At 39.8% G+C, this 13,240-nt stretch overlaps 1 protein-coding gene across 13 annotated transcripts in view; it reads right to left on the bottom strand.

Annotated features, from left to right (window-relative positions):
* The window catches only part of PHLDB2 (pleckstrin homology like domain family B member 2), a 235,000-nt gene that overhangs the window by 186,228 nt on the left and 35,532 nt on the right, over positions 1-13,240 (bottom strand). For all 13 annotated transcript variants that reach the window (XM_053663054.1, XM_053663055.1, XM_053663056.1 and 10 more), the window contains exon 2: positions 12,466-12,650. The gene's annotated coding sequence lies outside the window, so the exon portion shown is untranslated. The remainder of the gene's footprint in view (positions 1-12,465; positions 12,651-13,240) is intronic.

The following is a 13,240-nucleotide window of genomic DNA, read 5'->3' as shown; positions in this document are numbered from 1 at the left end:
GAGGAGCAGACAATGCACTTGTGAAGAACACAGGTCATTCTTGGCTAACACTCTATACATATACCCAAATATAGAAACACCTGTCAATAACCCTGTCGGATTTATCTTTGCTTCTCATGCTATTGCTATAGCTGGGTCCATTCCCTTGCCGTCAAAGCTCCAGCCTGCCAGGGCCCATCATGAGTTTACCTAAAGAATCTCTATGAGATGAGAGTTCTGCACAACCTGAGTCACAACTCTAAGTGTGCTTCCCGTTAGCATGACACCGTTTAACATGATTCTTAGATGCTATACTTTCCCCTCAAGGTTTTATATATTTATTGATAGAGAGAGGAGAAGGGAGGGAGAAAAAGAAGGAGAGCAACACTGATGTGAGAGAGAAACATTGATCAGTTGCCTTTCATGTATGCCCTGACTAGGGACCAAACCTGCAACCCAGGTCCGTGCCCTGACAGGGAATCTAGTGACTTTTCCCTTTGTGGGACAATGCCCAACCAACTGAACCACACTGGTCAGGGCAGATGCTATACTTTTAAATAATATGTAGTATGAGGTTAACATTTGAGAACTCACTGCAAGAAATACCTGACTTACAATCTTTTGACCCACATTTTGTGAACTAGACACATGTCTGAGTCCTTGACTCATGGCTCCACCTATAAGACCTACAGAAGGTGTCACTGGTAAGTGGCTAAATGCAGGGCACCATATAACCCAATCCTTCATTGGCCACAGCCAATTGAGCTACTGCTCGAGACTTACATAGCTAAGGCAAAAAGAAGAATGGTCACAGCCCTTTTTAAGAATATAAATGTTTGGAATCTGAAATGTTGTAGATCAGTAATCCGTGAAAACTGAAGCAGAAATGTCATATTCTAAAAGAGTAGTTCTCAAAATGTGGTCCCCAGATGAGTAGCATCAGCATCACCTAGAAACTTGCCTATTGAACTGGCAACTCTGGGAGTAGGAATCAGCATTGAGTTTTTACAAGCCCTTCAGGTGATTCTGATGTGGCTGAAGTTTGAAAATCAGTCTTGTAAGAGCAGCTGGAGAGACTGCATGTGTGGCCTAAGGACAATTTGAAAGCTAAAGTGAGCAAACTCTATATGAGCAAGAGCAAATTTTAGGTAGAAGAGAATGGATCAGAAGACAGAAAATATCTGGAGAACAAACATGATCTCCACAGATCCCTCAGTTCCATGTTTTGCCCAGGTATGTCTACACAACAACTGTCATGTTTTCTGCACAGATTCAGAATGGATCTTGGGTTTCTTAGGACCAGATTGGCCTTCTTGAGCCCTAGGGAATAAGTAGAGATGTTTTGTACAAGGTACTCTAAGGCAATCAACCCTATAATGAGGGTTGAAGCACATTTCACATGACAGTATGAGTTGTCTTCCAATTTCACTAAAACTGGTCAAGTGCAGTGTTCTGGTAAGGGCAGTTTCAGCCCTTAAACTGGATTGGATCTATAATAGTACTTGTATTATTTTACTGGAGCAACTACAACAAGGTAGCACAAAATAGCTGGCTTAAACAACAGAGAGAATAAATGTATTCTCTCACAGTTTTGGAGGCTACCAGTATAAAAGTCAAAGTGTTGATAAAGTTGCTTCCTTCTTAGGGTGGTGAGGGAAGGATCTGTTCCATCTTTCCTGGCTTGTAGGTGGCTATCTTCATGTTAACATGGTGTTGGCTCTATATGTGTCTCCGTGTCTAAATCTCCCCATTCTTTAAGGTACAGGTGGCAAACACAAGGCCCACGGGCCAAATCTGGCCCTCCATCTTGTTTTATCCAGCCCGGCACCTTGTTTTACCCAGTGGTAGCACCAAGCTCCTAGCTCCTAGTTAAGGAGTAGTTACATTTACACAGTCCTAAGATTACATTCAGCCCTTTGAAGGATACCTTGAGGCTGATGTGGCCCCCAGTGAAAATGAGTTTGACATCCCAGCTTTAAGGCTATCAAAGGTAAATACTGAGGTAAATACTGACCTCATTTTAATTTGGTTACCTTTGTTAAGATCCTACCTTAAAATAAGGTCACATTCAGAGGTATTATGAGTTATGATTTCAACATATGAGTTTGGGGGGTTCATAATTCAACCCATAACAGAATACCTATTTTCAAACTGAGAGTTTGTGTGGCTTCCTTAGGTACATACTTCCTTAGGAAGTAGATGGGTTGTGCAATAGCATGCAAACCCAGAGCTCTCCACAAGATTCTGTTGACTCCTATGTTTATAAAATATATTTTTTATGGCTTAAGTGGTCTGGATTTGCCAGAAGCCAGCCCATTTACCAGGAAAAAGGAGGGCAATGCTGTAAAAGAACATGTGATATTTATACTAGGATAAAACACATGTTTCAAATCTAAAACTAGTTGAATGTTTAGCACCCACGATTTTTGCCCAGTACAATAGTGCCATATACTTTTTTGGAGGGGGATCAGATGAATTCAGCTCATGTGATAAGAACTGCTAATTCTATTCTATTGTTTTTAAACAGGTGGCATTAAACAACAAGTTGAGAACATGAGGCACAAAAGGATTATGAGAATCCAGCGTCCTTTTGAAGACAAAAATGTGGCCCATAGTTGAAGGAAATCACATAAAGATGAATGGAGAGTGAAAGAGCTGAATGAATTACTGTTCCTAGTAATCTGGAACCAAAGTGCCTTTGGCCTTTTTGTTCTTGTAAGTATTCACATTTGAGAGAGGACTGGTCTGATTTATGATGCCACACTAAATGTCCCTTTGTTAGAAAACAAGAGAAAAGACATTATAAATTCTGAGCCTAAATTTTAGAGCTGGATATTAACTTCAAATTATGCTGCGCATGTTTTGGACTGTGGAAGAAGGAATGGGGGAGGGGGAGAGAAAGGAAGGAAGGAGGGAAAGAGAAAGAAAAGAAAGCATAAATCCTCATTTAGGAAATCTTAATGGTTCAATTTTAATAATCTATCCCTTATTACTGTTGTATTGTGGGACTTTCATTTACTAGCAAGAACCGCTATCTTCAGAGAAAACAATTTTCTCAGAACTTTCTGTGGCAAATCATAATGCCTTCTCATCAGAGCCCTTCTGTTTGGCTTCCTGTGTCATTGCATGTATGTGACTGCCTCTTGGCTTACCTTTCCGTCTTTTTAAATGTTGTTTGGTGGCTTTTCTTCTTTTGGCTCCTAATCTTTACACACTGCCCAAATTTGTGTACATTAATCATAAGCTCTTTAAGGCTAGAACCTACTTTCTATTTTCTTAGCAATACACTTGAATGTCTTCAGTCTAAGGATCTTTGGACAGAATGTATTTCTATCATCTCTGCCTGAGAAAGATTAGAATGGAGCAAACCTAATAATTACCATTGACTCTGGGGTCAACTATTAAATCTCAAGGAAATGCATATTGTTAAACTTCCCCTGACTAAGGGAAGGGAAAGTCATAAGCAACATTAAGAGTGAACTGTGACTACTTTGTACTTTTTCTTACACTGACCTATATTCTTGAATTCTACATCCAGATGTATAAATCATTACTAATCTCTTCCTCCACATTTTCCAGTTTTCTAAGACAGGTTACCGTTGATTCAGTATTTTGGCAGGGGAAGATTTACCCTCAGGACTTTCCAGGATGCAGATGGGACATCCCAAAATGATAAACTTGAAGGGTGAGGCATAATCATAGGAATGTGTGCTCAGATAGTAAATTAATATTGGTTTATAAAATAGACATCAAAGCCCATAAATCATAAATAGTTTGGAAGTATGTTATAAGCGTAGAAAGGGACTTTCCATAAATTGAAATGTTAACCTATCTACCATACTAAAGGAAGGCTTTGCTAGTCCCACTTAATTGACAGAGATGAAATAAAATTCAGGAGAGTTCATATAATAAATGGGATTCTTGCCCAGACCCACTTAACCTCCAATTATATAGGTCATTCCCCAGTTCACAGTTAAACAAGGCCTATTTTCAAGAGTGCCTTCTCAAATAGCAGTTATCAGTGTTTCTCATTCCAGTTATTTAAAAGCATTGGATCAGAAGCTTGCTCTGTGCTCTCTCACTGTTTTAAAGAATCCACTGCCATTGGTATTGCTGTGGGGGAGTTTAATATCTCTGAAAGGGAGCTAAATATGTTCCAAAGCTGGGACTGGCAGCTCTGAGACTTCTTCAGGGCTAATTTTACAGCAAAGCGATGAGGCACACTTAAACACCTTATCTGGGAAATGAGTTCCCATTTCCATTAACTTAGTGAGAATTCGGGGACCTCATTAATTTAGAAATAAGATATAAATCGGGTTTCTAAACATGCAGTTGTAGAAAAATTTGCTAAAATTAGCAAAATATAAGGATTTTGCTAATTTACTCACTAAAGAACTTATCTCAAATAATTATTCTCTGGGTTAAATTTCAAGCCAAAATTTCATTATATCAAGTTTTATATATATATTTTGATCATTCTACTCTACTTTTCTTTTTATCTAAGCTTCAAAATAAACTGGAGTCTGTGAACATAAATTGGATGATGTTAAAAAATGTATAATTAGGATACAGTGTGGAAAATGCTGCCCCAAATCTGGATTAGCTATCATTTTAAGAACTGCCAAGATCCATTTATAACACCTTTTCTGCAATCAGAGTGCTTTGGGCCATATCAAATTCACATCACATCTTCAGCACCCATATTCTGCATCTTCCCACTCCTACTTCTTGACTCATTAGTCTTTCTAAACTATCATCTGCATACTCTTCCATGTTATTTTCTTCCCTGGTTACTCAACTTTTTAATCTATGTGGTGGTGGGGGTGGGGTGGGGAACATCTTGACTGAATAGATTAGAACTGGATTCTTGAGGTTTGTTTTCTAAGGGTGTGGACCCACCATGAATCTGGCAAAATGATAGGCCAAGTTAGCTCCCTTTGATCTGTCTGCTCTTCTGTTTCATTTATAAATCATGATGATGATAATAATAATAGTTATGGGGAGGGTTAACAGTGTTAGATATGATATACATTTTTGTTTGTCCCCTATTTCTGCAACTCATTCCCTGTGGTGTGTCCCTCCTATCTGATGTAGGCAGAAGCTATTACATCAAGAGTAGGTTCCCATTCCCTGGTCATCATGTTGGTTTCTAGCAGCACCGAAGGGATGTTGAACTGGGGAGTGAACCAAACCCAGCTGCGGGGTTGATAAAAGAGCTGGATCACAAAAATATTTCTTTTGGGGCTAGGTTTGGCAAACTCCTCTGTTTAAATGAAAAACACCATGAAGTTTGGGCCTAGTAAATTGACATTGTTGTTTGAAATAAAAAGAAGTTAACATGACAGAGGAAGTGCCAGAGTTAGGATATACAAATGACTGACGTGATTTCAAGTCAGCTTTATTTCAGCTTTTCAAAAACAGAAAAACAAGACATGCAAACCACAGCACACCCTGGCAGCAGTGCCCTTTCCCAGGCCCTTGCATTTCTTCTCACATGGCCAGTCCTGGCACTTCCTCAGTCAGCACATCTTAAACCAGACGGGCCTTGCCCCTCAGCACTTTCATCCCTGGCATTTCCATTTCTGATCTCCATCAATTTCCTGGAGATAGTGTTCATAGGCCCCAGGACTTATGGCTGAATTTGTTTCTTCCTGAGTGTATTAATTTCCTAAACCAATAAAACATCCCTGAAGTGTCACGAATCAAAGGGTAACTCTGCAGCCTAAGAGCCAAGTTCTGAGAAATACCGGCTGTGAAATGCATCCCTGCAGCATATCTTCCAGAGGCCACTCAGCCTCTCGGAGCCTTTCACAGACCTAACCTGAGGGCTTCACGAGGGCTCAGCAAGCAGTGCAGTCAACAAGAAAGCAACCTAGGTGCCCATCAGTAGATGAATGGACAGAGAAGATGTGGTGTATACATATCATGCACATGCACACACACACAATGGAGTATTATTGCTTGGCCATAAAAAATAAAATCCTGCCACTTCATCCCTCATGCATGACCTAGAGGCTATTATGCTAAGTTAAATAAGTCAGACAGAGAAAAACAAATACTACATGATTTCATTTGTATACACATGACTAAAAACAAGGACAAACAAAAGAAAACAGGAAGAAATTGTGGATCCGAAGAACAAACTGATGGTTGCCAGATGATGGAGGAAGAAGGACAGAAAAGGTGAAGGGGATTAAGAAGTACAACTTCCATGTGTAAGATTAGTCACGAGAACATAACGCATAGCATAGGAAATGCAGTCAATAATATCCTAATAACTACGTATGGTGACGCACAGGTACTAGACTTAATTGTGGCGATCACTTTGTAAGGCATACACATGTCTAATCATTATGTTGCACACCTGAAATTGACATAGCACTGCATGTCAAATATAATTAAAAACAATAAAAACGATGACAACAAACCAATGAAGGCACTCCTGGCTCTGGCTTTCTCTTCTCTGCTAGCTGTAGTTCCTGCACACACGGAGCAGTAATATGCAAAGGGCCGAATCATCATCGTGCCGCTAAGTGTTCCTAGACTTTGGCTAAATGGAGAGGTCACTTCAGTACTGAATATATGAGGGGGGACCCCCAAAATGGGATTATTTATAAAAAGTGTGTATTTATTCTTACACATTTAAACTTCAGTCACCTTCAAAGTACTCTCCATTTGATGTAATACACCTATTGGGACATTTTTTCCACTGCTCAAAACAGTTTTTGAACTCATCGATTTTGATGCCTTTTAGTGCTTCTGCTCTTTTTTACTTTCACCTCTTTCACAGCAGCAAAACGTTTCCCCTTGAGGACTTTTTTCATCCAGGGAAACGAATGAAAAAAAAGTCACTCAGGAAGAGATCAGGCAAATATGGAGGGTGGGGCATGGGGGTCACGCCATTGTGGGTCAAAAACTGCTGAACACTCGGTATGGTGCGGGCAGGTGCACTGGTAAATCATCCATCAAGAAATGGGCAAATGCATTGAGTCTTCAAAAAAAATTCACTGAAGCCAAGGCAGCCTCTTGCAACACCAGCTGGTACACTGATACAGATGGGTTCCTAGAGCACTCACCGCCCGAGCAGGGGGAGCCTGTACTACAAGGGCTCCAGAACATAATTCTATTTTTTTCAGTCCCTTCTCATATTATCAACTAAACAGCATTTACAACTTTCTCTCTGATTAGGCCAGATTGGCTCCTTCCTGTTCCCAGCACAGCTTTTCCGTGGAGGAGTGAGAAAAGAGAGCTTAAACAAGTGTCTAACTCAAGAGATGATGTGGCAGGATTTGTGATGAAACTACTGTTTTGGGGATATCATAATAAAGGTAAAGCTTCAACCAGTGTTGCAATTACAACCTGTGTTGTAATAAGTCTCAATAGTTTATTGAGAACAAGCATAAACTCTTCGCTAAGTTCCTGATGGGTAAAGCAGCTGTGTTTATTTGTTTAATCAACAAAGGTTTATTAAGTGGGCATTCTTCCAGACAAGGGATGTACAAAGACATAAAGATAATAAGCCATTGTTTCTGCGTGTAAGAGAAATTCAAGTCAATTGATCATAATAATCCAGTGGGCATGGATGATACGCAAAGTTCTGGAGAGATCCCAAATGTGTAGAAACTGAATTTACCTGTCCTCAGGGGACCCCCAAATACATGCTGGGATCAACATTCACATAACCTTTGGTCATCCTACATGCATTTTGGTCAAGCAGTGACTCTCATCTCTTAAAATGCACTGAAGGCATCTGGGAAACTTAATAAAAATGGGATTCCTGAGTCCCCACTCCAAGAATTTTTTATGATAGTTTGGAGCAGACCCTGTGAAACCCTTGTTAATTTTTATTAAGTTTTTCATGCGATTCTCCTAAAAGTGGTTCTCAGACAGATCATTGAATTTCCTGCTTCTCCCAGGACCTTGACAAATTCAGTCCTAGAGGCAAAAACATAACTGCCTATCTTCTTACCGGGGTTTGTTTCTATGCTATGCCTAGGAAAAGTAGGCTGGGAATCAGAGTGTTTGATTTGCACCTGAGTGGCAGTGGATGGAGGAGGGGTTCTTGGCCTGTCTACCAGTTCCCATCTTTCTGTGGAGAGATCCCAAACCGCATTCCTGTTATCACAGCCCCGCTCGGGTGTGCAGACCTGGGGACCTCTGAAGAAAGCATGAGGGAGACACTCTGTTGAGGTGTTGTCTCTATGAAATCTTGTCTTTCACTGAGACATGGGGTCACCCAAGGCAAACAGATAAGCTCTGGGGGATGTTCTTTTGTGGTTCCTTTTACCCATGAATTTGAACTACCAAAAATGCTAAGGCACAATAAGGAGAGAGTTTACAGTTGGCTGGGTCCCTGACACACACTGCTCTATTAGAAGCATTTCATTCCCAGGGTCTACCAAAAACAGGGTGAACCTAGGCATGAATCTACCTAGAACAGGATAGATCAGACTGTGGACGAAGCTTTTTTTTGATGGAGCTTTTTTAAAAAAAAAAAAGAATTGCATTAATTTTTAGAGAGAGGGGAAGGGAGGGAGAAAGAGAGGGAGAGAAACATCAATGTGTGGTTGCCTCTCACATGGCCCCCACTGGGGACCTGGCCTGCAACCCAGGCATGTGCCCTGAGTGGGAATCAAACTAGCAACCCTTTGGTTCACAGCCAATCCACTGAGTTACACCAGCCAGGGCTGGATGGAGCTTTTAAAAGCTCTCTTTAGCTTTGGGGTGAACCTACTGTCACAGAAAGCTGTTGCCTTCCTTACTCACTTATATGCTACACCCTTTCACAGGTTCACTCTTCTTCCTTGTTCTTATTCCTTTCTTGTTCCCTTTTGTCAATAATTTAAAGTATTTCTCTTACTAGAAAAAGTATAAAAATAATTTATAAAAAAACCCAGAAATATAAAATTAAATTCTTGTGAACATACAATTTGTAAAACTTTTCCAGTATCATTTTGGAAAATATTTTTCTCTGAACAGGATATCCTTTCAATAATAATAATAACAATAATAATAATAGTAATAATAATAAGATAATAGATTTTGAGCCATTTTAACTACATTCCTTATTCTTGGTAATGTATACAAGTTGATAGTTCAAGCAAGAGAAAAGTAGTACATTCTCATAACGATGGTGGCCTTCTATTTTAGTAGAGGTCTGTGTGGGGATATTCTGTGATAAATTCAAAGGGTCTTTTGTCAAAATACAGAAATTAATACAAACCCAATGGCAAGCAATTGGCTTTGATTTAAAAGATGAGGATTTTTACCACTGCCCCACTCCGCTCACCTTCTGAGAGGAGCTTAGAGCACACACTGGCAAGTTCCTGGGCTGAGAAGTCAGATTCTCACTCTTGGTTTCTATTCCACTTTTTGTGATCTAACATTGGCAGGTTACTCCACATCTCTGAATAAGTTTTTCCATTTGTGAAATGGGTGCAGTAATATGAGCCCTCTCAAAGTATGCCTGTAATAACTTAAGTTAAAGTGTTTATGCGCTGTCAAGAATTTTCTCAAATGTGTTTCTGCACTCTTATAACCTGATACATGAGTGTGTGCTTGTGTGTGTGTGCTAGAGCCAAGAGGGTTGTTGTTCTGGAATAAAAAAAATAGTGTGAAAGTCATGGGTCTTCAGAAGACACCACTTAACACTGGCATTAAAAATAGTAGCAAAGTAATTAAATGTTAATCCAAATTCACAAAGTCTTTTGTGCATTGGTAATCTCTAAGGAAAAGGGTATATACACACATATAGGGTGGGCCAAAAGTAGGGTTATAATTATGAATACATGAAACACAGAGTTTATTCTTACATTATTAATTATTCTATTATTTTCTATATAAGCAACTATAAACTGACTTATGCCCCACCTTGTATATGCACACACCGGGAAAATAGGAGAAAAAGTAATGAGCAAACAAAGATCTAATACTTGCTGAGGGATGGTAAATGTTTTCCCAGACGGAGCTGCTATATCCCGGGGACCCTGGCGTCTGGAAAAATACACTGATGATGTAATGAGAATGTTTCCCAGAGGAAGCACCTTCTGCTGAGGAAAACACAGGCCTCTGGATGCCGCCAATGGTTTTCAGCTGTGTGGCTCTGGCCTGTCTTTCTCATTACCTCAGTTTTCCATTTACAAATTGATGATTCTGCTCGTTTCTCTAAAATGCTATATAAGAATACTGGAAAGTACATTTTGGGAATTATATAAGAAGCTAAAATATACAGTAACTAAAACTCAGCAATAGATTCTATGGGCTAAATGATTTTTATCTTCTAAACTACCAAGATACTTGTAGCATTCACTAATCAAATATACCCAATGCAGCAGGGTTGTTAATCTGTAACTGAACCATATGTGTTTCATCAATTTGCATCCATCTGCCCAAATACTTAATGAGCAGAGAAGCTAAAGATCATACACACAGTTTAAAGATGGAACAAAACACAGGGAGTTGACAGAAAAAAACCCCTGGAGATGAGGAAACCCATTTCTCTTACACCCTCTCCCTTGAGGTTGACTAAGTATGCTGCCAGAGCCTTGGTCCTATGCTCCATTTTTTTAGAATATATCGATGAGACTCCAACGAAAGCTTGATCTAGAGCCACAAAATGTTTAGATTGGGGAAAGATGGATGACGAATACTTGGTTTGCAGAGGTTTGTGAAATAAAAGAGCCTGTCTTAGTTATAAAGAGCCTTTATAATCTCCGGGATATCAGAATATGGGGAGATGATGGTGTCTGTCGGCACCGCTGAGCAGGGGTTTCAAACTCAGTGAACATGTTTATTTGGGCATTGGACCCCCGAATAATTATTAGGCCCTAACAGTTTGGACTGGCTTCCCCATCCTCCTTTCAGCCTGGGCACCTGGTTCCTGGTAAAGAATCTTGGAGGGGACACATTTTTCTCTCTTCCAGAGTCCAAGCCTTCTCCAAACACAGGGTTTCATGTTTCACACACACAACTGAGGTCACTTATGTATGTATTAAACACAGGTCAAGCCCACAGGATAACTGATGAGAGCTTCTCTTAGGTCATAAATAAAAGTCCTGTTAAATGTAGATATTCACTAACAATTTCCATCTGGCAACCCTCACAGTCACGTGTCTGACCACAGGTCAGAGGTGAAAGGGAGGCAGAAGTTCACTCAAGGTATTATTTTCATTGGCTCATTTTAAAGATTCAAGAAACTGCTTGTCTGTGGCCAGAGGGCTCCTCGGGCATTTGTGAATCGCTTCCTCAGCAAAAATGAGAGTGGGAGTTGGTTCCATGGTATGTTAAAGCATTCCAGACATGTATCTAAGCATTGTCTCAGAAGACCTCTGCACGTAGGCCCAGCTAGACAACACAAAATAAGCTGGAGAGGCAGAGCAAACTCTAGGAATGCAGATGGTCCAGGGAGATGAGAGTGTCTTCTTCCAGAAGACAATGAAATCCCTGGCAGTTAGATGAACTTTTATTCAACATGGGTCCATTATTAACATTGCCATGGTGGTGATTCACATGTGTGTGGCCAAAGCGGAGAGCGTGGGTGAGGGACTGACTGGCTAGCTGATGGGTGGATGTGCCACTCTCCAGAGCTCCCCCAACAGTCCCTGAATTCTTGTGGCTGACCACTTCCATTGTTTTCATTCACGGGTTAGGGCTTGGTGAATTAGAGAAAAGGGTTCTCTTTAGGTCGGATTTATAGTTCCATAGCTCTCTTACATTCCCTTCCTCTACAAATGCACCAGAACCTTAGTCTGCTGTTTACAGAAAATAAAAACCTTAACACAAAGTGAAAAACATTTGTTACAAATTATACAAGTAGGTAACTCAGCCATGAATTCCAGTTGAATCAATAGAATTTTCTATTAAATTCTTATTTTTTCTCAACATACATCACTACTTTCTAATATCGTTCCATGCAGAAATTCTGTTTTATTCCTGCAATCCAGTTTCTAGTCAAAACCAAGTGAATCTAAATGAGATTATTTGCCTGGACATTACTCAGATTATTAATGCAATTTATTTCCTTAATAGGGGAAAGTACCCCCATTTGCTGTTTTCTACTCTTGCCTATTCCTAATTTTCCTTTGGGCATGCCCAGTCAAGATTGATCACCTGTCTTTTTGATTCTTCTTCTCGAGTTTATTTCTAAGTCTCACCTGTAGGACATATCACTACCTCCTCCCAAATTCCAACTGCTTCCCTTTCTTTTTTTTATATAACCAATGTATACACTGCTCAATCAGAGCTTTGAAAGTCAAGCCTAAATCATTATAATAATTAATATCTCTATAGACAAATTTAATAGCAATATTTTAAATGATATTTTGGAGATAAAGAAATATGTTTTTTATGCTTTCTCAGGCTAGAAAGTGGAATAGAGATTTAAACAGCAAATTGTAGAAATTTTTAAAAAACATATAAAAACCTCTGCTCCTAGTGAAAGTGTTTTTATTCCAATTCTGATTTATGTAGCCAGAAATATTTGATTACCTGATTTGGCAGCAACAGTCTTCAAGATCTTCTCTGTGGAATGTGGAAGAGTGACAGATGGCCTTTCGCTGGCACAAGGACTTCTTACCGGGAGAACTCAGGCCTGTGAGGAGTTGTGCTTCACTCAAAGCTGAACGCAACTTCCCTTTGCTTGTCTGCACCCAAATCCTTCAGTGTATCAAGCCCTGGGGAAAAGAATACCTTTATAAATCTGGAAAAAAATCTCCTGACTTTTGTACACATTTCCTGTCTCAAATCAGAGGTGACCACACTGCCGTCTACCTGATGAGAGTAACCAGACAGAAAACTTGGAGGCCAGATGCCACAGGGAGGTGAACTTCTTACCTGAGAAATCCATGTGAAGGGACTCCTTTGCTTTAAATCTCCAAGGATATTTGTGTCCCTGTCGCTCCCAGTACCTAGTAAGGGTCTAGTAAGTGTTTATTGCACAAATGAATGCCTCACCCTAATGTATGCCCAGTTGGGAAAATTCTGCATTTGTCCAGAATGCAGAATTTTTCACATTCAGTAAGGACTTTTAGAGCAGGTGATGAGCTGAGGTGTTCAGAACGTCTGTGAACCCTCCGAAATTATGTGCAAAACTTGTGTCTACATGTGGGACATTTGGGAAGGATCATCAGCATTCATCAAATTATTAAGAAGGTTGTCAAACCAAATTATTTAAGAATCACTGGTTTGTGGTTTACAAAGCAGTTACACTTCATTATTTTGTTGGATTTATACAACAATGCTATGTAAAAGACATTATAATGAT

The sequence above is a fragment of the Artibeus jamaicensis genome, unplaced genomic scaffold (genome assembly GCF_021234435.1).
Source record: "Artibeus jamaicensis isolate MK-2021 breed Jamaican fruit bat unplaced genomic scaffold, CSHL_Jam_final contig_3126, whole genome shotgun sequence".
NCBI classification, from domain to species: Eukaryota; Metazoa; Chordata; class Mammalia; order Chiroptera; family Phyllostomidae; genus Artibeus; species Artibeus jamaicensis.
This window is presented reverse-complemented; position numbering and strand designations above follow the sequence as displayed.